The sequence below is a fragment of the Equus caballus genome, chromosome 8 (genome assembly GCF_041296265.1).
Source record: "Equus caballus isolate H_3958 breed thoroughbred chromosome 8, TB-T2T, whole genome shotgun sequence".
Taxonomy (NCBI): domain Eukaryota; kingdom Metazoa; phylum Chordata; class Mammalia; order Perissodactyla; family Equidae; genus Equus; species Equus caballus.
Genome location: NC_091691.1, coordinates 48,780,631 through 48,802,624, shown reverse-complemented (window position 1 = coordinate 48,802,624; position 21,994 = coordinate 48,780,631). Strand labels below are relative to the sequence as shown.

General features: G+C 36.8%; 1 protein-coding gene across 13 annotated transcripts in view; it reads left to right on the top strand.

Annotated features, from left to right (window-relative positions):
- GREB1L (GREB1 like retinoic acid receptor coactivator) overlaps window positions 1–21,994 on the top strand; it is a 242,418-nt gene that overhangs the window by 12,484 nt on the left and 207,940 nt on the right. For 2 of the 13 annotated variants that reach the window (XM_070220748.1, XM_023647514.2), the window contains exon 2: window positions 10,629–10,717. The exons of the other annotated variants lie outside the window; for them this stretch is intronic. The gene's annotated coding sequence lies outside the window, so the exon portion shown is untranslated. The remainder of the gene's footprint in view (window positions 1–10,628; window positions 10,718–21,994) is intronic. 13 annotated transcript variants of the gene reach the window in all.

Below are 21,994 nucleotides of genomic sequence, written 5' to 3'. Positions count from 1 at the left end.
TGGGTTGATGTGACGATAACTTCATTCTCTGGCAGGCTCATTACCTTATAATACAAAATCAATCTAATATATTATTTAAAAAATAAAATCTCAATTGAACAGATAACTCTTTCCTCTGAGACTCTTGGTATATTTTTGACTCTAAGACAGTTGATTCATCGTTTGATTCCAAAACAGTCACATTTTTGAGATAATGGATCAATGCACCAAGTATGTAGCCGGTACAAATAGACCTCCAGGAAAAGTTGGTTCTTTTTCCTCGTCAGACTTGCTGAATGACAGGCCTCAGACTTTATCAGAGAGCAGCAATTAGTTAAATATTTTGCCTCCCAACTAATATTACCAAGTTCTTCGTTTTCTAGAAAAGTTAGACCATGTAAAAATCACCTTTCTCCTCCTTATTCATATAAATGGAACAAGCTAATACTAGTATGATATTTGCATAGTATTCTTGGTCAAAAGATGTATAGGAGTTGTTTGATATTAGTAGGTATTAAACGGACTGTCTGTACAATCTACTGAAGCTCTATTGGAGTCTGGAAGTGTAGTGTCTGGGTTATGGTATTTCAGATATTCTAAATGTTTGAGGTTTTTTGCCATCATAAAGAATCCTGAGTCAGTGGTATGCCTTATCTCAACTTCTGCCTCCAGAGCAGCAACTGTGATGGAGCAGTGTAATACATGGCATAGTTGCATATCTGGAATTTCAGAGAGTGTGTTTATATGTCAGAGAATGTGTGTCTGCACAAAACATAGCCTTTAATAAAGAACAACCATAAAGGCCTTTATGACTCATATATGCTTCTCTGCTTAGTCCTGACTCATATATGCTTCTCTGCCTAGTCCTTTCCTGCTATTTAATAATTTAATTTATAGCAGGAATTAATAATTTAATCCAATCACTTAATAAAAATTAATGTACAGTACTACAGGCATTGTACACATCATTTCTAATCCTCACAACAGGCTTGTAAGTAGGCATCATGATTCTCATTTTTAAAACTAAAAAAACTAAGGCTCAGAAAGTTTTAAGTAAATTTCAGAGCCATAGGTAATAAGTGGAAAAGTCAGAATTCAAACCTAGGGCTGTCTGCTTTCAAAGCCTTTGTTCTTTCCTCTGTCATACTCTTGGGTACATGTCTTGTGACTCAAATAGATTGTAAGATCTGGATGTCAGGAATTTATCTTATGTTTTTTATTATCCAGAAAGGTAATTTGAGGCAAATGTTGCTGCTCTTGCTGAAGGTGGTGTAGATAGGTGCTAAGGGGCATATTAACTCTTTCAGACCACCAGGGGGCCATTTGGTACCTTATTTTTGGGAAACAGACTGTACGGAGACTATATCTTGATTGGTAAGGAATGTAGTGGGGATTAAGTCTTAGGTTTACTCCCCAGACTTGAATGAAAGCTCCATGACTGGAAGTGCTTTGTCTCTCTTGCTCACAACTCTATCTCCACACCTAGAAAAAGCATGTAGTTGCCCCTCAATAATTATTTGTGGATGAATGAATGAATGACCCCTATATGGTCCTGTTAGCTTTATTCCATGGTTGTGGAACCCATCCTTAACCTGAGCCAAACTTCTGTCAGATCTAAGCCTCTGACTCCAAAGGAGCTGGGAAAAGGGAGGGTAGATGGAACAACATAAGCTTATCACCTCCACTAGAAATACCAAGATGAGGCCCAGGCCTTTCGGAAGCTAGGTCAGTAGCGTTATCTTTTGCATAAAGGATGCTAACAAAGAAAAATAAATCCGGAACAATTCTGTGGCAGAGATGAAAGGAAATACATGTCATTTTCTCTTCTTTTTGAGTTTTACAAAATGATGATGCATTTGTAATCCTTCGTGCATGTTCAGTTTATCATCAAATTTACTTACTTACCAATTTACTTACATAATGTAGGTGATACGGGCTTTAAATTTGCCAGTAAATATCCTAGTTAATAAAAAATAATTGAAAGCCATATATTTTCAGGATAATACTGCATAGTGGAATAAAACCATGGAATTGATAGTCTGGAAAAAGTGTTCTGAAAAATGTGACAAATATCTTGTATAAATGTTACAATTCATTTTGCTTATTCGATTTTAAATTGACGAGACTTCCAAAACCAAAACAGTGTGGGCTTACTTTAGATCCTGTTAAGTGGGAGGTTACCAGACATCTGTATGGTGTTTACCCTTGGGAAGCTAAAGTTCACACATTGCAAACAGACACCATAATTCTATCTTAGAGTAAAGTTTGTGTTTAACCTGTACTGACTTTTTTTTTAAGGCTTTGAAGTAATAATTGGCAACAGCAATTATAATATCAAGCATCCTCTCAGTTTTCATTTGGATAAAATGCATCAAATACATTTGTCACTTCCTTAAAAATAATTGTTCTCTTCATAGTTTTCCTACTGGGCAAGAAGTTTCTATCCAGTGGGGATAATAGAATTCTCCATTGGGCAGGAAATTAACAGTAACAACTTAGTAAGTTCTTATCAAGTACCTATAATTGGAGTGGTGCTGTGGAGAAGGAGAAAGGAAAATAAAGAACTATCCGTGACCTTGGGGAAGCTTATGGTCTAGTTAAAACACAGTTATGTGGCTTGTGGTTTTGTAAATTCAGATCTAGTTTTATTTAAACCATGTTCTTCAAATTGTTACTAACATAGTAAAAGATTTATGTAACATGGTATGTAAGGGTATCATTTGTTCTGTTACTAAATACCAAAATTATAAAAGAATTTACTTGAACTGTTATCTAATGGAGATTTAATGTCCATTTCATTTTTTAAACTAGAAGTCGTTTATGACTTTGTTCATGAATCATTGAATGTAAAATTTGAAACAGTGCTGGTGATGTTAAGGAAATCACGGTATGAGCCTTGAGTTTGTTAGTGACACTTCATGGACATTAAGCTATCTATAAATAACATCGAAACTGTGGCATGTGTATTTTGAGAGGGGCATATGAATTTGATCACTATTCAATTCATATCTTTTTTTTGTCTTATAGAGTAGAAGCTAATTTTAGTAAATAAGCTCCTTTTGAGATGTTCTTTGGTAAATTTAAGATATGAGAAATTATTTAGAGAGAAAATGAATGAAAACTTATTTTGACCTTCAGTCTATATTTAAAGTACATTTACAGTCATATGAGATTACTTAATACCTTACTATTTTACTAGTGCACATAGATTATGTTGGAAATAATAAACATTTAAAGCATAAATCGTTAAGCAATTTCTCATAAATACAATTCACTCTTTAGCAATTTGGATTCTCATCAATTTTTCATCAGTGAAAATTATGCATACTCTAATTTGGCCCTTGATATATGTTTCTCATTATGCATGGTAGTAAAAAATAGTAAGACTAATCATTTCCATATTGATCATAAATATGTTGTCTTTTTACAAATTTTCTTTGAATTGAATGGAATTAAATTTTCTACCTGATTTGTGGATCACCAGAGAAAGGAAGATACATGTTAGTGAAAGAAAAAGAAAAAACTTAAAGGATAGCTAGAACTCACTACTTATGCAATAATATTTTAGCTTTAAACTCTCTTACTCCTTTATATTAGAGCTTATTAAAGAACAAGATCATAATTTAGTCTGCTAAATTGTAACCCCTTACATTCATGTTGTCACTTATTATTGTTGATATCCTTTTTGTTTGTATCTTATTTAAAATCTGGTTTTCCAGAAACTTATGAGCATGAGAAATCTATTCTAAGTTGACTTTTATTAGTAGAATTCTATTTTGATCTCTTTAGAGATACTTTTCCCTTAGTTCTTATATTAAGTTAAAGCATTAGCATATAAATCCTATTGCAATGATGTATAAATAAAACCGACCGATAAAAATAATTATGTAGTCACAATTTTCTCTCTCCTAAGAATTAGAGACTTACATCTCTGAAAACACTAATGTTTGTGGGATGGTTATGATAGTCCAGCTGCCTTTGTGTGTATTTCATTTAAATGTAAATTTATCTTAGAGACTCTAAAGATGAGCTCAGAAGGTAGCAGATTTTACTTTGAATAATCATTTTCTTCTTTTTTCATGAATACTAAAATCCTTATTTTACACTAAAGAAAAAAACTTAAGCAGCCAATACACAGCTCCCTTTTTAAAAGGTTCTTAATGGATTATCAATTTTCTCTCATTAGCAATTTTTCTAAGATTGTGTATTTATATTAAAAGAAAATTAATTATGTGCTGTAAAAGCACATATACCAACATTTCAACAATTTCCAGTATGATGCTGAGTATTATTTTGTAGTACTATGTAAAGGAAAACAGTAGTGTTTTAAAAAGAGGTCAGGTTGTAGAAGTACATTTCAGTTAAATCTGAGATGTTAAAAAAACTTTTGAAGTTAGCGGAAGCACACTGACATATGTATCTCACACATGCACATATCTATATACTGTGTATATATTTAGAGTATATTTTTAACCACTGCTTAAAACTCAGTCTGATATTGTCATTATAAATCAACTTCCAGGAACAATTTCTGAGGACAAGTTTTTGAAAAAGTTTTCACTTATCACTATTCCCTTTAAGACAGATGGTCAAGATTTGAAGCTCTGTAATTTGCCTTCATTTTATACTCAGTTGCTGGCACTGTGTAAGCCACCGTGAATGTTCTTTTAAGGAAGCTTACCTTGTGTTGACTTTAGCAGCTTTTTCTGCTTCCCTACAATAAAACAGGCCATTTGTGTGAGTTGCTGTTGATTGCATATTTTGAAGTCATTTTTGTCTTTAACCATTGCATTGCCAGCCTGTGATTATCTTGTGTAAAAAAAACAAACAGACAAAAGCTCTTTGATCTACCCTAACCTTTCTATATGTAAATTTTGGAAAAGTGGAACTGTAGCATGCCAATAAAATGTACTCCTGTGTTGACATTTTCAAAGTAATTATAAAAAGGATTATAAAGTTTACTAAAGGAATTGCTATTTGTTGGTTGATAAAATTTACTTAGGTCACATAATTGTAAATATTTCCCAGCAACTGCTATAAAGTCAAAAGTTCTCATCAGAGAAAAGACCTTTGTTTAACCTAAATATCTTTCTTTCATACAGTTAGGAGAAGTAAAGGGGTGTTTTCTGAATATTTTTATTAAGAGATCCTGAGTTTTTATTTATGTCATTCTTTAATATGTATGTTTTCATAGAGTGCTTGCAGATTTTAAGACATAATTCTGCATATTTTGCTTTAATTAATAGTTGCTGTTTAGAATTTAAAACTGAGTTTTACAGTACCCAGTAGGAGTGTGAAATGTGTATATACAGCAGTATCATAATTTACAAATTCTCGGATACAAGGTCAGACACATTGGTTTATAATCAAAATCAGTGATTACTTTCGTTGGTAGCTTGTCATTGGCAAAATGTGTTTCTGGGTTACAAACCACAAGACTCTTGCAAGGTGATGGCCCACTGGTCAACCTGTAGAAAATGAGTGTGATAAATCAGTTTTCTCTGGGTTCTTTCTATTTTGTGTTGTGGTTTGAGAAAAAACAAAAGATGAGAACAAATTGGTATGAATATTTTTAGTCATTCCACCTGGTAAAACTCCATACTGACATTGGGTTTTCAGAGGTGTTTTTCTTTCAGTAACTGCTGCATAGCAACTTCCTCATTTTTTTTATAAGGACGTTCTGTTTTAGTAAATTAGATGGTGTTGAGGTGGGTGGTGGTATGTAGGTAATTGTAAAAGGTTTATGCCTACAGTCAGGGTTACCTGGTAACTGAAAATGCTGTGTGAATCTATTTTTGCAGTGCGAGGGAGGATGGGGGGGATGGGGAGAATGAAACTTGAATCAGTGACCATCTGGCCTAGATTTGGCTGATTTCCTGTGCACGCCCTTTGTTTCAGCCAGACAATGGATTGTTCCTTTTACAGATAAGAAGTCTGTTGATGACTTTGTGCTGAATCAGCAGGTTTGGTTTGGGATTTCAAGCACTGACTCACATTGAGGGGTTTTCTGTTGTACTGATATCACTATCCTGTCTTCATCTGTTATAAAAATATTCTTAGGTTCTTTTCTATGGTTTAATAGAGTGCTGAGATTGCAAACAGGTCAAATAAAATAATTGGGAATGTGGCTTTCTGGTTTGGTATTACCTGTCTCAAACATTGGAATTTTCCTTGTTCTTAGTTTCCAAAATTAATATCTCCCTTATTGTGATTTTTGATGAATCTTTACGTACACTCTTCTCTTTGTCTGAACATGAGTTTTTCACTTGAACTTTTGAAGACTTAAATTTAGTGTTGTCCTAAATCTAAGCCAGGCTTTTATGGTGTGGTTATGTAAATGATAAGTTTTCTGTGACATCTGTTGCCATATATCTGCAAATTACATCTTAGGGTGTTAGAGCTATTTTCCTTACTTTAAATGCTACATAATCGTCATGAGACTGTTAAAAAAAAAAAAATGGTTGTTGACTCAAAGCAAGGACCTTTGTTGCCCAGCGTTCTAAGTAAGCCAACCATCAATTTTTGCAGGTTATCTCAGAAACAGTAGAGATCAGAATGTGGCTAAGTGTCACTTTTCCAGAACACAAGAGCATATTTCAATGCTACCATCTTGCTCTTTGGCCAAGAAATATAAAAATAATCATTGTTACTCCTGAAGTTTTAGGATTGTTGGCAGAGGTTGTCAACCTTTTAGTTTAACTCCTCTCTTTACTGCTGAATTGCCCTCTAACACTCTGATACAGAATTTTCTCCGGACACCTTTTTTTGAAAACACTTATAACTTTAAAATCAAGCATCTGATCAAAACGGTCTGCTTTGAGATCTATTCTCTAGTTCTTTTGTGTAGATAAGGGAATGTTCTTTATGTAGAATCAAGGAGACTGATCATAAGAAAAAAGCTTCTTAATAGTCAGTTCCACCGGGATCTAATTATGTAGCAGATGGGACCACACAGCATAGGGCACTGTCATTTGATGTAATTAATTTTAGGTCTGCGTGCAGAGAAACTGAATGACAACAAATGGCACAAGATCTTAGTTTGCATCCATATGGGGCACTGGCTATTCATATATGTTGCTCCCCTTCTCTTTTAGGTCTCTTTAATCAACTGCTTGCTCTATTTGATGATAATAAGGTTTTGGAATTACTTGTTTGGTTTAAATGTGTGGGTGGTTTGGAATACGAGGACGTTTTATGGATGTGAATTGGAATAGAATATTCAGATTTCGAGAACTGGTTAGTTAAATCATAGAACAGGCAGAGTTAAAGAGCTGCAAACGCAACAGCACCAGGACAAGTTCTACTTAATTTTCTTCCTCACTTTAATCAGAGACTAGTTCAGGGAACTAGTTCGAGTAGAGGGGAAGGTCTTATTCTTTTCTCCCCCTCCCCCCTCCTGTTCACCCTTTACCCCCCAACCTCTGACTCTCCTTCAAATCTCACTGAGGAATTATCGTCTCTGCAGAGGCTTGGCTGCAGATGCCTGGGAAGTTTACACTGCAGAGAGTTGTTTTGTTTGGCATAGCTAATCAGGAGCCAGGCTGGAATTGCTCATAGCTGTCATTCAGGTTTTGTTTCAAAGTCCAAGGACCTGCTGGGAAAAACAAAAAGCTAATGAAAGCTGACTGTATTTAGGCCTCAAATCTGTGGAATCTGAAATGATGTCCTGACAGTGTATTCTTATTCTTCCACATTCTTGCTGTTACTAAGGTAACAGATTTTTAGAAGCTTTCCATCTTCATTGTCAAGTATTTGCTACACTTATTGTTGTTTTTCAGATTAGAGCAATTCAGATTATCTCCTTTTGAGATGAAGGGAAAAAGAAAATAATGGAAATAAAATGTCTGAATCAATTACCCTGAACACTAGTAAGATAAGTTTTTTTCTCAATGCCTTAAAATTCTTAGATTGATAACATATTAACATTTAGAACAAGATCAGTTTCCCAGGTTTGTGAGTGCTGTGTGTCTGAAAATCCCACTCCTGTAATGTAAAATAGGAAATATTCATATAATCATTAACAAATACATTTTATGGGAAAAAGATATATAGAAATACCCGGTCTTTAAGATCTTCCTTCTTGAATAATTATGTGAAACACTGATGTGCTTGAATTCTTATCTGTAAGTGGGAAAATTAAGCAATGTAAGAAGATGGACTTTGATGAACCTATTTATCCCCAAAATGTCTTTTAATATTTGTTTTTAAAGGCTGTTTTGCCTTGGTGGATTAGCATTCATATATATATGAAAATGCTGTCGTTTTTACAGTCAGGAATCATTTGGGGCAGATATTACCTGTGGTTTGATAAATGATAAACAAAAGATAATTTTTTAGAAGCAAGGTGTCCTTTGGGTATGCTTAGATTTGAGAATCCCCAGGGATGCTCCTCAGTAGTGTTATAACCTTTATGAATCTTCTTGTCAAGATGTTGACTCATTGAAAGATGACAGTTTTTTTTCACAGACTTATCAAACATCTTCATCAAGTACTTTTTTCCCCTGTGGCAATAATTATAATATTGAAATAATCTAATTTTAGTACTGATCAGATCATGTCCCTCATTTGGTATCAACACAATAGAACTCTGTATTTATGGAGATAAGATCTGGCTTAATTTTCTTCTAAGAAATATAAGAGAGTGAGCAGCTGGCTGAGTGGAAAAGAATAAGTAAGGGTCTGGGAGAGAAGTGTTCAAAGTGTGTTAGGAGGCGCTCATTTTAATTTCTGTGTCTTTGTTCATGCTGGCTTCCCAGCTTGGAATTTTATCTTCTTTTCTCTCTACCTATCTAAATCCTGTGTTTCTCAAGGTCCAGTTCAGGTCCTTCTTCATTCACTAAGCCCTCTTCGACTTCTATTGCTGTCCAGAGAGTAAGAGAGACAGTCTCCTTAGCTGATCACAGTTTGTAAATAATTGTGTTTAGAGATGGTTTCTACATTTTTAGGAGGAAAGTGATCAGAATGGGGGAGATATGGGGAAAAATGACATAAAGAGAATGGACAATTTAAAAGGGGCAAGTTTAATCCAAGATTTAGAGAGAAGATAGCTGTCTTTAAGAGCTGACATGTACAGCTGGAATTAGATTTACTCTAGTTACTTTTAAAGCAGTGGTTTTCCAATTTTCCTTTGCACAGCTTCAGGCATTCTGTGGTGTGCCTAAGGCTGCAGCGGGGTGGAGGAAAAGGGGGCACTAGGGGACACCCTGAGAGCCCCCTGCAGCTGCCAACAGAGGACTTCCACTTTTAACTGCTTTATATGTTGGGCTTGTGCCCAATATTTCTTTTATGGACACATTGCACTGCATAAAAAATTATTTTGAAAATCATTCTGTATAGCATAATAAATAGGTGAGAGTTTTGGTTCAACATAGGATACATTTTAGCAATAAGAGGCTTCAAAAGATTAAATGGAGTGCTTGTGAAATGTGAGTTCTGTGTTGAATCAGAAGCTTAATGACCCTAACAAGGATGTTGGAAGATTTCTGCTTATTGGAAGACATTGGGTTGGATCCCTCCTAGGTTTCCTACAGGTCCAAGATTGTGTAGTTGATTCCTTCTTTTATTGTCAGTTTCAGGTGATTTGGCACTTAGCTGTTCTCAATTGGGTTTTTAAGTAAACCCCACTTCTCCATTAAATCATGAGGCTCCAGAGAGCAGTGTCTTCACCGTTTTTGGATTCTTCAGATCCCAACATAGATGTAGGGGCTTCGTAAATACCTGTTGTTACAAGAAATAACTGAAGAAGCACATGCTTGATTGCCTTATGACCTCTTCCAATTATAAAGGGTGATAAGGGAAAGTATTTGCAGGAATTTTTCTCCACTATTGCTTTCTGCCCTCCAGGAACAGTAGAAATGACAAAGGAGATTTAAGATAGCTTTTTTTTTTTTTTTGGCCAGGAGACTAGAATACTACTGCATCTGAAAAAGTGAACATGACCTCTCCCCTCTCTCATTCCTCCCCACTCCCCCGGGGGTGCCTAACAGGTGAAACTTTGAATGTGAAAATCCTGATTCTCTATACAAACTGAGACACAATAAGAGGGCAAAGCGAGATTTCCAGGTGTCCCAAGGGCAGATAGGGAATGCATTCTAAGAGAGTCACATCGCCAGCCTGGACTAAAGTAGTTTTTTTGTCTCATGAGTCACTTGGTTCTGACGTTATTGAGAACTAGAACTAAAGGGTATGAATTACAGGAAATTTTTCCAGATGCAAGATTATAATCTAGTACTCATGATAGAACTGACAGGGGCACACAGATGCTTGATGAGCACAGTGTAATCTCAAGCAGCCCTTTTACTCAAAAGAGGCCTTTTGTATTTCTTCTCTTTGTGCTGGGTGGAAAAGGGCAAAATGTTTCCCCCACCTCCCGGCACATTGCCTTGTGCCTAGTAGAGGCTCAAGAAGTGCTTATTTAATTGAGCTGAATTTTATTAATGGGACTTTCAGAACCAATTTCCAATTACAATACATACTGTATCTGGTGATAGTAGTCATCATTGCTTGAAGTCTTCACTATACCTCAACAAACTCAGGGCAGTTTAGGGATGACAAGTTTGATGATGTCAATGTCTTAAAGTTCAAATTAGTCACATCTGAAAATACAAGGAGGCTTGTGAAACATCTCTGTCCAAATTGTTCATTTTTAGTGAATAACAAGGGGAAGGCCTGGAGCCAGTAATGATTCCAACATTAAGGAAGCCTTGCCATACCCTAGGAAGAGAGATGCTTTTGTTTGGTGAGTAGTTATAAATCTTAACTATGTGTGCTATAGTATCTGAGTACCTGCTGGAGTGAAGATGTCCTAAACAGACAGAAAGCTAGATTGGGAAGGGGTTTCAAGAGTGGCCTAATACCCATGCCTGTGTCACTGATGGAGAAGGAATTGGAGGCCCAGAGATACTTAAAGAGCCAGGACTAGAACATAGGTTATTTGATTCCTGAGATAAATGCTTATTCATAATGGTGAGAGAATATCTTTATTCATTCTATAAATTTTGCATAATATTTAGGAATGATCTATCTTCTCAAGTCTGTTCTCAAAATTGGGGATTATGCATAATTCTGATAACTGTTAATATATCCTTTAAACTGCTAAACGTGTCTTAGGTTTTTAAGTAATAAGAGGGCACTGCAGGTGTCAAGAACATCACAAAGCTGCTCATGTAATATAGAAGATAACATTATAATGCCTTAGGCAACAAGTGTCTTATGCTAATATAGATGAAAATAGAAGAGAATGGCTATGTAAAAAATTTAAGACAATTAAGACTACTGATTTGGAAATTGTGTATATAAAAAAAGTATTCTTGAGACATATTAAAACATATTGGAGCCAATTTTTACTCATTTCAGAGAATATGTTACTTTTTAGGACTTTAATGAACTTCAGTTGAATGTGTGTATTTACATGATTCTTAGCAATAGTTCATTAAAATGTCAATCAATTAATCAATATAGTTGAGTATGCTGGGTGGCTCCAAAGATCAGAAATAGGATCAAGATAAAAGTTTCACAGAGGAAGATCTAAGTATATAACAAGAAAGAACTTAAAACATATTTTACTTGTTAATTATTAAATATATGAAAGAGTCTAACAGTGAACATTTAGGTCTTCTTCTACCTCTGTCTCCCAGGCACCCACATCTCCTGTCCAGAGACAACCCCAGTTTCTTGGATACACTTCCTGAGATGTTCTGGGCATGTACATGCGTATAGGGAAGCATACTAAACATACTGTTTGGTCCTTTGCATTTTTACTCATTCAGCTGTATTTGGGAGATTGATGAAAACTTTTCTATTGACAGTGCTCTTCAGCAGTGGAACAGACTGTCTTGTGATGTAGCTGAGAAGTATCACTTGAGTGTTCAATAAAAGCTGGAAGATTGGCTCTGAGGAATGTTGAAGGGATTCCCATCCTGGGTGGGAGTTGGCAAAAGATGACCTCCAGGGCTCCCCCTCTCAAATTCTATGATATATTTAAGTGCCTACTAGGTGCTAAGCACTGTGGGGCAAAAAAAGAAGTATAAGGAACTTACATTTTACTTGGGAAGACAAGATATAGCTCACATATATACCGTAAGTGTGAAATGCGAAAAATCCCTTAAGACAAAATTAATGATAATGCAGAGCTATATACAAATAGTTATTGAATTAGCCAGGTGGATGACAGTAAGTGTGAGTTACCAACTCATAAATTTGCTCATGAGTTAAGCAAAGTGTAGAGAAGTCTAAGGAAACTTTGCTTGGGAGGTGGGACTGCACCTAAGCCTTGAAGAATTGAATTTGTGTTACTGGGGAAGAGTTAAGGAGAGCGGTTTGGCAGTGAGGAACAGTGAAAGTGAATACAGCGACAGTGGGTAGAACAGTATGAAAGTGGTGGAAATAAGATGTCGATAGGGAATAAAGCTATTGGGTTAAGACTACGTTGTGGACTAGGCGGATTCCAGGCCCTGAAGTGCAGCCTACTTTTAGTGAGTAAAAAGGGCCCGCTGAAAATTTCTGAACAGAAATGTGACAGTGTTGTATTTAGAAAGGTGAATCTAAGCTATTGTATAAGTATGGGCTCAGGGTAAAATGGACCTGAATATTAGAGTTGGCAATAGAAGAGAGAGAGACTCAAAAAATAAAATGAAAAGAGATGTGTGATTGCTGATTGAATTTTGGAGTAAAGGGAAAGGAATGAGAGACTGATGACTTCACATTTTCAAGCCCAATTGCCTGGGAGAAAAATGGTGCCATTAACAGATATAGGGAAGATAGAAATCTGTGTTTTGGGGAGGGAGGTGATGAATTTGATTTTAGATTAAGGTTGACATGATGGGGGAGATCCAGAGAGAAGTGTGTAGTTGAAAGAGTGGGAATAAATAAGCTCTTGAAAGAAATTAGACCTGTGGATGGCAACATCCCCAACACTGTATCTTTAGGCTCAGGCTGCTCCCTGAGTGCAGCATCTTCCAACCAGGGAGTGTGGGCTATTTTCCTTTAGCCAAACTCACATCAGACTCAATTTAAGTGGGAGGGAATTATTTACTAGTAGCAATGTAATGTCCACTGTAGGGAGATATAAAAATAAATAGACTTTTATTATTTGACTCAACATTATGTTTCATCTCCATGGGATGTGTATTTTTTTTGTATTGTGACATATTCATTTAAATCCTTGCATACTATTTAGGCTTAAGTCTGAAAAAGAGATCTAGGATGGTGTTCTGGTGAGTTACCCTTCAATATACTAGTATTATTGTCTTTATTGTTATTAATAATGTAGTACTCACATTTAAGGAGTTTGAAATCTAGTGAACTAGTTTGTATCCTCTGGCATATTGTACATGCCTCTTTTTAGCAGTTTTGACATTGAAATATAATTATTTGAAACCTCTGTAACATTGGAAGGGAGAAAGTAGATGATACTTTAGGGTGAGGGATAAATTTTATTTACCCTGAGGAACTGGTATGCATCTTCTTCTCTGTTGATAAGAGAATATTGTGATAAAAGATCATGTGTTCCTCTTTTTGTTTACCCTGATTGCCCAGGAGCTACATTAGATGCTGAACTATATATTTACTGGTTAGTATATTTGATTTCTTCTCTCTTCTAGACCTAAATTTTCTTTTCCTATTCTGTTACACAGTGTATATCTCTTATTTTAAGCCAGTGCACATCTTGTTGGGGAAGAGAGAAGGTACAAATAAATTCTATTTATTATGACCATTAAACTATTCCCAAAGGTTCAAGACCATGTCCCCTTAGCATGTGGGATAACTCCAAGGTCATAGTAAGTACTTGAAAAATGTTTTTCTAATGAATGAAGCTCAGTAAGAGTTCAGATAAGTCAGGGAGACTAATTTGAGAGGGAAAATTAAAGATGTTATCTTGAAAGAGGAGGTATTTACGCTAGACTGAGAAATGAATAGAGTTTTGACAGGCAGAGACAGGTTGGTAGGTTTTTCACGAAAGAGAGGGAATCGCGTGAGCAGAGATGTGGAGGCAGAAAAACGTGGGCTGTTCTCTTGTAATGGTGAGTAATCCATTTTGGAGAAGGCTGGGGGACGTGAATGGAGTGCTGGGAGGGCAGCCTGGCCTACCACGGCTGTTGGGATTATCATCTGTGGCTATTACTTGCTCTCTTCTCTTTATCATCTTGTGTGGAGTGAGGCTCCAGAGTCCACAGGGACAGGAAGTCAACACACAGCCCACTCTTCCAGAGTCCCCTCTCATCTCGCCCTTGACTCTTAGTCATTGACTCTAATCCTTTACTTAAAACAACTTAGCTGTGATGTTATTTTAACCCTGCTTAAAACTCAAGCAGTCCAAAGGCTGTCGGGCAACCCTAATTATTCTTTAGTTTACTCAGCAGGAGGCCCTGAACATAAAGCACACTTACACCCATAGGAAGCAAAGAACCCTCCCCCGTCCCCTACAGACAGCAGATTATTTCCTTACTTGAAGCTGTGTGCCTGAAATTTGGAGATAATACAAATAAAAGCTTATATTTATTGTGTTATCTGCCAAGCACTCTGCTAAGTACTGTATAATGATCGTGTCATTTAATTCTTATCACCATCCTTAGAAGCACATGCTATTATTTTCTCCATTTTAGTAATGAAAAAGATGGACAGAACTTTACTATTGTTTAAGTTCACACAGCAAGTGCCAGAGCTGGGATCTGAATCCAGGCAGTGTGACTCCAAAGCCTGAGCTATTAGCTGGTACATTACACTGATTTGAAGAAGCACACCAGGAAAGTGTGAGAGAGAAACATGTTCTGTCTTCAATAGACGAGGACAAAAAATTAAGGGTTAGTGTTAAATTATTAGGCCTTTATATTTCAAATTTCATGAACTGAGTGGCCGTGGGCCCCTTGAGGCCTTTATTTTGTCATGTCAATGTTTAAATAAAAAATGATCTTTGAATGCCTTTAGATGGAGCATGCACTCTTCATTTCTTGCATATCCCATATCAGCCCATAAATTTATGGCATTGGTCAATATGTTATATTCAGAATGCGTTTATTATGTTAGTTCAGAATGCAGCCCCAGTCATGCAGGTCCCTGTTTGAGTCAAGGAGAGGGAAGAAGGGAGGATGCCAGCCATGCAGGTCCCCTTTTATCAGGGAAGGAACACCTTTCCCAGAAACCCCTGAAATACACTTCCCTTAGGTCTCTTAGCTGAACTGGGCTGCATGGCCATCCCTCACTGCGGGGAAGGCTAGAAAGGTGAAGAACAGGATTTTCAGGGTGAGCTTAGACCAATCAGAATCCTTCACCTGGAGCTGTGTGCACTAGCACCCAAAACAAAATTGGGGTGTTAATAGCAAAGAACAAAGGGGGACGGGTATTAGAAAAGGGACTGAGAATATCTGTCATCTTCATGTTCTTTAAAATTCTGATTGACTGCATACTATCTTCACAGTGGAATGAATCGTCAGGATAAGCTAACTGTTTAACAAACATCCTCAAAATTTCACTGGCTTAATTAGTGACTCGCTCACATGGCAGTCCATCATGGTAAGGTGCTTGTCCTTGCAGTTGCTCAAGGGTCCAGCCTCCTTTTATCTTGTTCAATTGCCATCTTCAAATTCCAGCTTTCAAGATTGCTCTGGAAGGAGGAGAGAGTGTAGGGAGGGCACGCAATGCTTAACTGTCTTGGCAATCACATCAGGCACATTCCATTGTGAGGACTAGGAAATGTTGTTTGGCCGTGTCTCCAGGGAGAAGTAGATTTGTTGAGCATCTATTCAGCGTCTACCACTCTGTGGTTGAGTGAAATCTAGTTGTCGTTGAAGACAGTTGACAAAATGTATAAAGGCTTGCTTTACAAATGTGAAAAGTGAGTTTCACAAGAAGTTATAAGTAAATGAGATTTATTATCTTTTGATATTTCTTAAAAGTATTTTGCCTCTTTATGGACATTTAAAATATGGATAATAAAGTCTCAAGCACGTCACTTCTAAAAAGCCTTCCCTCACCTCTCCAGACAACAGGCAGCCTGCTGTGTTTACCTTGTGTGTGCTGCTGCTTGGCTGTAGTCTCACTTGCCAGGTAGCATATATCTCACTTGGCTGTAAGCTCTTAGAGGGCACAGGCCATGTACAATTCATCTTTCAATCACTAGGGCTTAATGCCTAGGAGGTAATCAAGAAATATGAAATTGAATGAATCATTAAATGGATAAATGTGTGAATGAATGTATTGACATTAGTAAAACTTCAATTCAGACTTAAAGGAGAAAAGGCTAGTTTTGAATTCACAAAAATTTTGACTTATGGAATTTTCATAAAAATATGTTTTTCTCTGCAGCATAAATGGTCATTTGACTAGCTGCTCAAAATAATTGACATATGTAGTAATAGCATCTAGTCGTATACAAGTTATTATGAGGCAAAGATCTTCAAATTGCTTCATAAATAGATTAAACATACAGTTCAATTTGAGTGGCCTTAAATTTCACATCTGTGGAGAATAAGTTAGTGAGATTTTTATTTCACTAGTAATATTTGTAATACTTACTATTTTAATTTTCTATTCATTACTTCAACGAATATCCAATGAAATCCTACTTAAACAGTAGACACTAATAAGCACGCTAGTCTGTAATTATGTAACTGTGTGATTTTACAATTGGAATGAGGGCTAGAAAGGCAAAGAGTAGGAGGGAGTAATTTATAATTTATATTGGAGATTTGAGGAAGTTTTTGAGGAGGCGCTGTCTGTGTTGAGATGAAAAGGAAGAGTGAGATAAGGCTAGAGGAGAGTTGGGGAGGGAGCACTTCAGAATGTGTGAAAGCTCCAAGGGGAAGTGCTTGATGTGTGGGAGGAGCTGAGAAAGAAGGCAGGGCCATCACGTTGGAGGGACTCGGAGAGGCTGAGAAGTAGGCGTGGTCAGGCCTCCAGGGCCTCAGAGGCCCTGTAAGTTGTTGGACCTTTGCTTTAATCCATTAGCTCGTGTGATTCAAAAACAGGAAAGAAAGGAACTTACTGTTTTAGATTGCAACATAGAGCTACTGTAAATCATTTTGGAATAAAATACATACACACCAAGTACATAAATTTTTATTTTTAAATTTTAAAAAGTGCCACACTTGTAACAAAAATGAAAAAAAAAACCCTGAAAATGTTTTCTGCATTTTGTAAAGGAAAGAAAGAAACTAAAGTTGAGAGAAATGTGGTGAGAGGTGGATTTAAAGAAGTGGGGAAAATAGAGTTCGGTCTCAGTCTCACTTTTTTAATCAAAATAATTTCCGGATGAATTAAAGATACAAAAAATAATAATAGCTAATATTTATTTAGCTTGTACTGTGTGTCAAGCCCTGAATTAAGTACTTTTTATTATATGGTACATATTTTACTCATTCATCCTTGGGGTGGACCTATAAATTAGGAGCTATTTTCCCCTATTTTAGGGCAATGGACACTTAGAGAGATAATGAGTACTGCTATAGGCAATATAAACCTCAGCAGTCTGGCTCCACAGTCTGTGTTCTTATCTGTCACATACATACTGCTTCTAAAGGTTCTAGGAAAAGAATTAAAAAGGTAGATATTTATATAATATTTGTATAGTGAAGATCATTCGAACCATAATTATAAAGCCAAAACAAGGGAAAAGATTGATAAGATTTGACTGCATGAACATATACTTATTTAAACTTCTACATTTTCCCCAAATAGCCAAAACAAAAAATATAAAGAAGAAGAAGAAAATATTGGCAGTGTATGTAATAGGCAAAGTGTTAATATTCTTTGTGTATAAAGCATTCTTACAATCAGTAAAAAAGAGCAAATCCCCTAGAAGAAAAAGGTCTGCAGAGATCAACAGACTGGTCCTGGACTAAATCTAGTCCACCGTCTGTTTTTGAAAATAAAGTTTTATTGGAGTATGGCCGTGTTTATTCTTTTGCATATTGTCTATGGCGGCTTTTGAGCTACAACAGCAGAGTTGAATAATTGTGACATCAAAGCCTGCAGTGTTTTCTCTCTGGTCCTTTACAGAAAAAGTTCCCTGACCACTGATGTGGAGAATATCCACTTTTGGTGGTCTTGAAAGACAATATACAGTCTCTTCTCTTTGGAATGGCTTTGGGTGGTCCTGCTTGGTAGAAGAAGAATGGACCAGTTGACCTCTTGAGGTCCCTCCCTCACCTCCATCCTGTTTTATCTTGAACTCATCTTGGGTCAAGTTATTTCACATGAATGCCTGTAGGCATCTGTCCTCTATTATGTACTTATTCCAGTTGGGTCAGTCCTCCTATTGACCTGTCTTTCTACCCTCACCTTCCTCTGCAGCACCACCTCTTCCATGGTAAAGAAACTCTAGAATCCTCAGTGTTTTCAAGACACATTCTCTGGCCTTCATCAATATCTGACTTTCCAAACATCTACTTTTCTCTGCTCTTGCATCCAGGTTGTTGACTTTTGCTGAAGAAATTCACACAGTTAGGCAATTGGTGATTCAAGTGAATTCATGGTATATTACCTCTGCTAAGAACGCAGTCCTGAAATCCTACCTGATCCCCAATCGGCTTCCTCCCCCATTATGTCTCCTGGCTGGCCCACCTAAACTTTCTTCTCTTATTTCAGCAGCCTCGTTCCCTTTCTGAAAATAAACTTGCCTTCTACTTCATAGAGAAAAAGGAAGCCTTCATGTTGTAAATATTGGATCCAAGTCTCTTCTGATTCCTCAGAATGAGGAATCCATTTGTGCTACCTTTTCCTACTTTATTTTCAACATTTTGCCTCTAACCTATTTTCTTTCCTGTAGCTTAAAAACTAGTTCATGTCTATTCTTTTATAGAAAATGAAAGAAGGGAGGGAGGAAGAGAGAAAGAAGAGATTAAAAGAAAAGAGAGAGAAAGAAAGAAGAGAAAGACAAAGAGAGAGGGGAGATGGAGGGAGGGAGAAAGAAGGGAAGAAAGAAAGAAAAGGAAGAAAGGAAGCTCTTTGATATTTCTTTGGATCCTATACTCTTCATTAACTGTCCCTGCACATCTCTTTTTCCCTTGACAGCCCAGCTCTTTGAACACACACTGTCCACTTGTCACCATTTCCTTACACAGTGTCATGTGAGTTAGCCTCCTGTGAGGCTTGTGAAGATGCTTTGGCCAAGTTGCCACATTAAGTGTATCCTTTCTACCTGTCTTGTTGGACTCATTTGAGCTTGTGATACAGTGACTGTTAACTCATTCTTGAAACTTGCTTTACTTTCTTTGTTGGTACAACTCTCTTCTGGTTTTCTTCTTTTTCCTCAGGTGCTTTGCATGCTGTGATTCATCTTCCCACCTCATAAATAAAAGTCCATCCTTAGTCTCCTGTTCTCTTCCATTACATACTCTTCCTAGGCAATCTCATTATCTCTATACTAATGATTCACACATTTCTGTCCCCAGCCTAGACCTTTTTGCAGACTCCTCAGTCAAGTGCCTACTAAGGTATCCACATGCCTGGATGTCCTAAGGTCATCTCAAACTGAACACAGCAAAATTCAGCTCCCTTCCTCCCCTGTCATGCCATTGCATACCACACCGTACTGTACCCTGTCATACTGCATGAACCACTGAACCACAATACTCTGTGACTTGTCTCTCTGCCCAGTTCCATTTTGAGCTTCATGAGAGCAGGGACCACGTGTTTCATCTCTATATCTTCAGTGTTCAGTGCATTGAGTTTGCTCAATAAATGTGTGAGAGAATGGAAGTAAGAACGATGAGTAAAAACAAGAAAGGATGAACTTATTTTGGATTCCACTGTTCCCAGCAGAAATCATAAATAATCAACCAATAGATTGTCCTCTGAAACGAACTGAGTTTGGGAAATTGGCTGGATGATGAAATGCCAGGAACATTCTTCTTACTCTAGGGCCTGTTGATAAAACACAACAAAAACTCTTGAGGCCTGTTGAAACTGATAAAATAGCTATGATAGATGACTTTTTATTTAGTATTGAAGCCATTTAGGCTTGTAGATTGTAGGATACTGAGGCTACAACAGCATTCTCCTCAAAACAAGAATTTAGTAGTAAACATTGAAATTTTTACTTTTAGCACTTAGCACAGTTTCACTGAGTACCTGAATTCTTGGTACTTGGCGGCACTGAGAACACTTAGTGTAAAATGTTCTGGTATTAAGTGTTCTTAGAATGTTTTTCAGAATACTAATCCTTGAGCAATTTATAACACCAACTATAAAACTATGCAAGAGAGAAAACACCAGTCACATTGTATTATAAAGTACAGGAGTTTTGGTCTTCAGAGCCCAGATTTGAATTCATGAAGTGTGAATCAGAAGTCATAAGGAAAAGATATGTATGCCATACTCACACCAGAAATCAATCAGTTATATATTTTAAAACTCAGATAGTCTTAATGCCAATAATAATGTTTTATTTTAAAAAATGTCAACTCAAGACTTTTGGAAATATGAAATTAATGACCAGTAGAATATCCTAACAGTCTCATTAGAATAGTGTTAGTTCCACACCATCCTTTCTATTTTTTTCTTTCTTTTTTTTTTGCTTGAGGAAGATTCGCCCTGAGCTAACATCTGTGCCAGTCTTCCTCTGTTTTGTATGTGGGTTGCCACCATAGCATTGGCACTGACGAGTGGTATAGGTCCACGCCTGGGAACTCAACCCAGGCCACCAAAGCAGAGTGTGCCAAACTTAACCACTTGGCCATGAGCTGGCCCCTGTACTTCTTTCTTATGGTAGATTTCCAAAGGTAAAATTGCCCAGTTGAAAGTTATCCTGTTAGAGACGTGATAGCGTAATGATTTCCTGAAGGATTCTTCCAATTTTTAGTTTCCCCTGGAGATACCAGTTTCATTGCTAATTTAGCAAGTGTTTTTTAAAAAGTACTTCATTGGTTGTTTTTTTGTTTTGTCTTAGTTAATAGACTTTCTTTTTTAGCGCAGTTTTAGGTTTACAGAAAAATGGAGCAGAAACTACGGAGGATTCCCAGACTCCCCTCTTGTATCCCTTTCCCCACAGTTTCCCCTATTATTAACATCTTGCGTTAGTGTAGTACATTTGTTACAAGTGATGAATGAATATTGATACTTTATTATTAACTAAAGTTCATAGTTTACATTAGGATTCACTCTTTGTGTTGTACAGTTCTATGGATTTTAACAAATGTTTAACATCATGTATCTACCACTGCATCTTACAAAATAGTTTCACTGCCCTAAAAATTGCCTTTGCTTCACCTATTCACCTTTCCTTCCCACAAGCCCCTGGCAACCACTGGTCTTTTTTACTATCTCTGTGGTTTTGCCTTCTCCAGAGTGTTATATAGTTGGAATCATACAGTGGGTAGCCTTTTCAAACTGGCTTCTTTCACTTAGCAATATGCATTTACATTTCCTCCATGATTCAATTGCTTGTTTCTTTTTATCATTGAATTATATTCCATTGTATGAATGTACCACAATTTATCCATTCACCTTTTGAAGAACATCTTGGTGCCTTCTAGTTTTGGCAAATATGAATAAAGCTGCCATAAACATTTGTGTGTTGGTTTTTTGTGTGGACATAAGGTTTCAACTCATTTGAGTAAAGCATTTGTTTTTTCTTTTGAAAGATTGGCCCTGAGATAACTTTTGTTGCCAATCATTCTCTTTTTTTTCTCCCCAAAGTCCCAGTACATAGTTGTATATCCTAATTGTAGGTCACTGTAGTTCCTCTCTCTGGGACGCCACCACAGCATGGCTTGATGAGCAGTACGTAGGTCTACACCCAGGATCTGAACCGGTTAACCCTGGGCTGCCAAAGTGGAGCATGAGAACTTAACTACTCAGCCAGGGGGCTGACCCCAAAGTATTTGTTTTTATGTCTGTCTGTTATGGTTTTATGCATGTATTCTCTTTTGCCCCTGAATATATTAATAAAATGCATGTTTAAACACCTTTTTCTCCCTACAGAGTCTCTATTTTCCCCAGGTTGCTTTTCATTCGTTTGTTTTGGTTTCTGTCTTCTTTGTCTGAGGTGTTCCTCAGTTGTCTGGTGATCCTGGTTGTC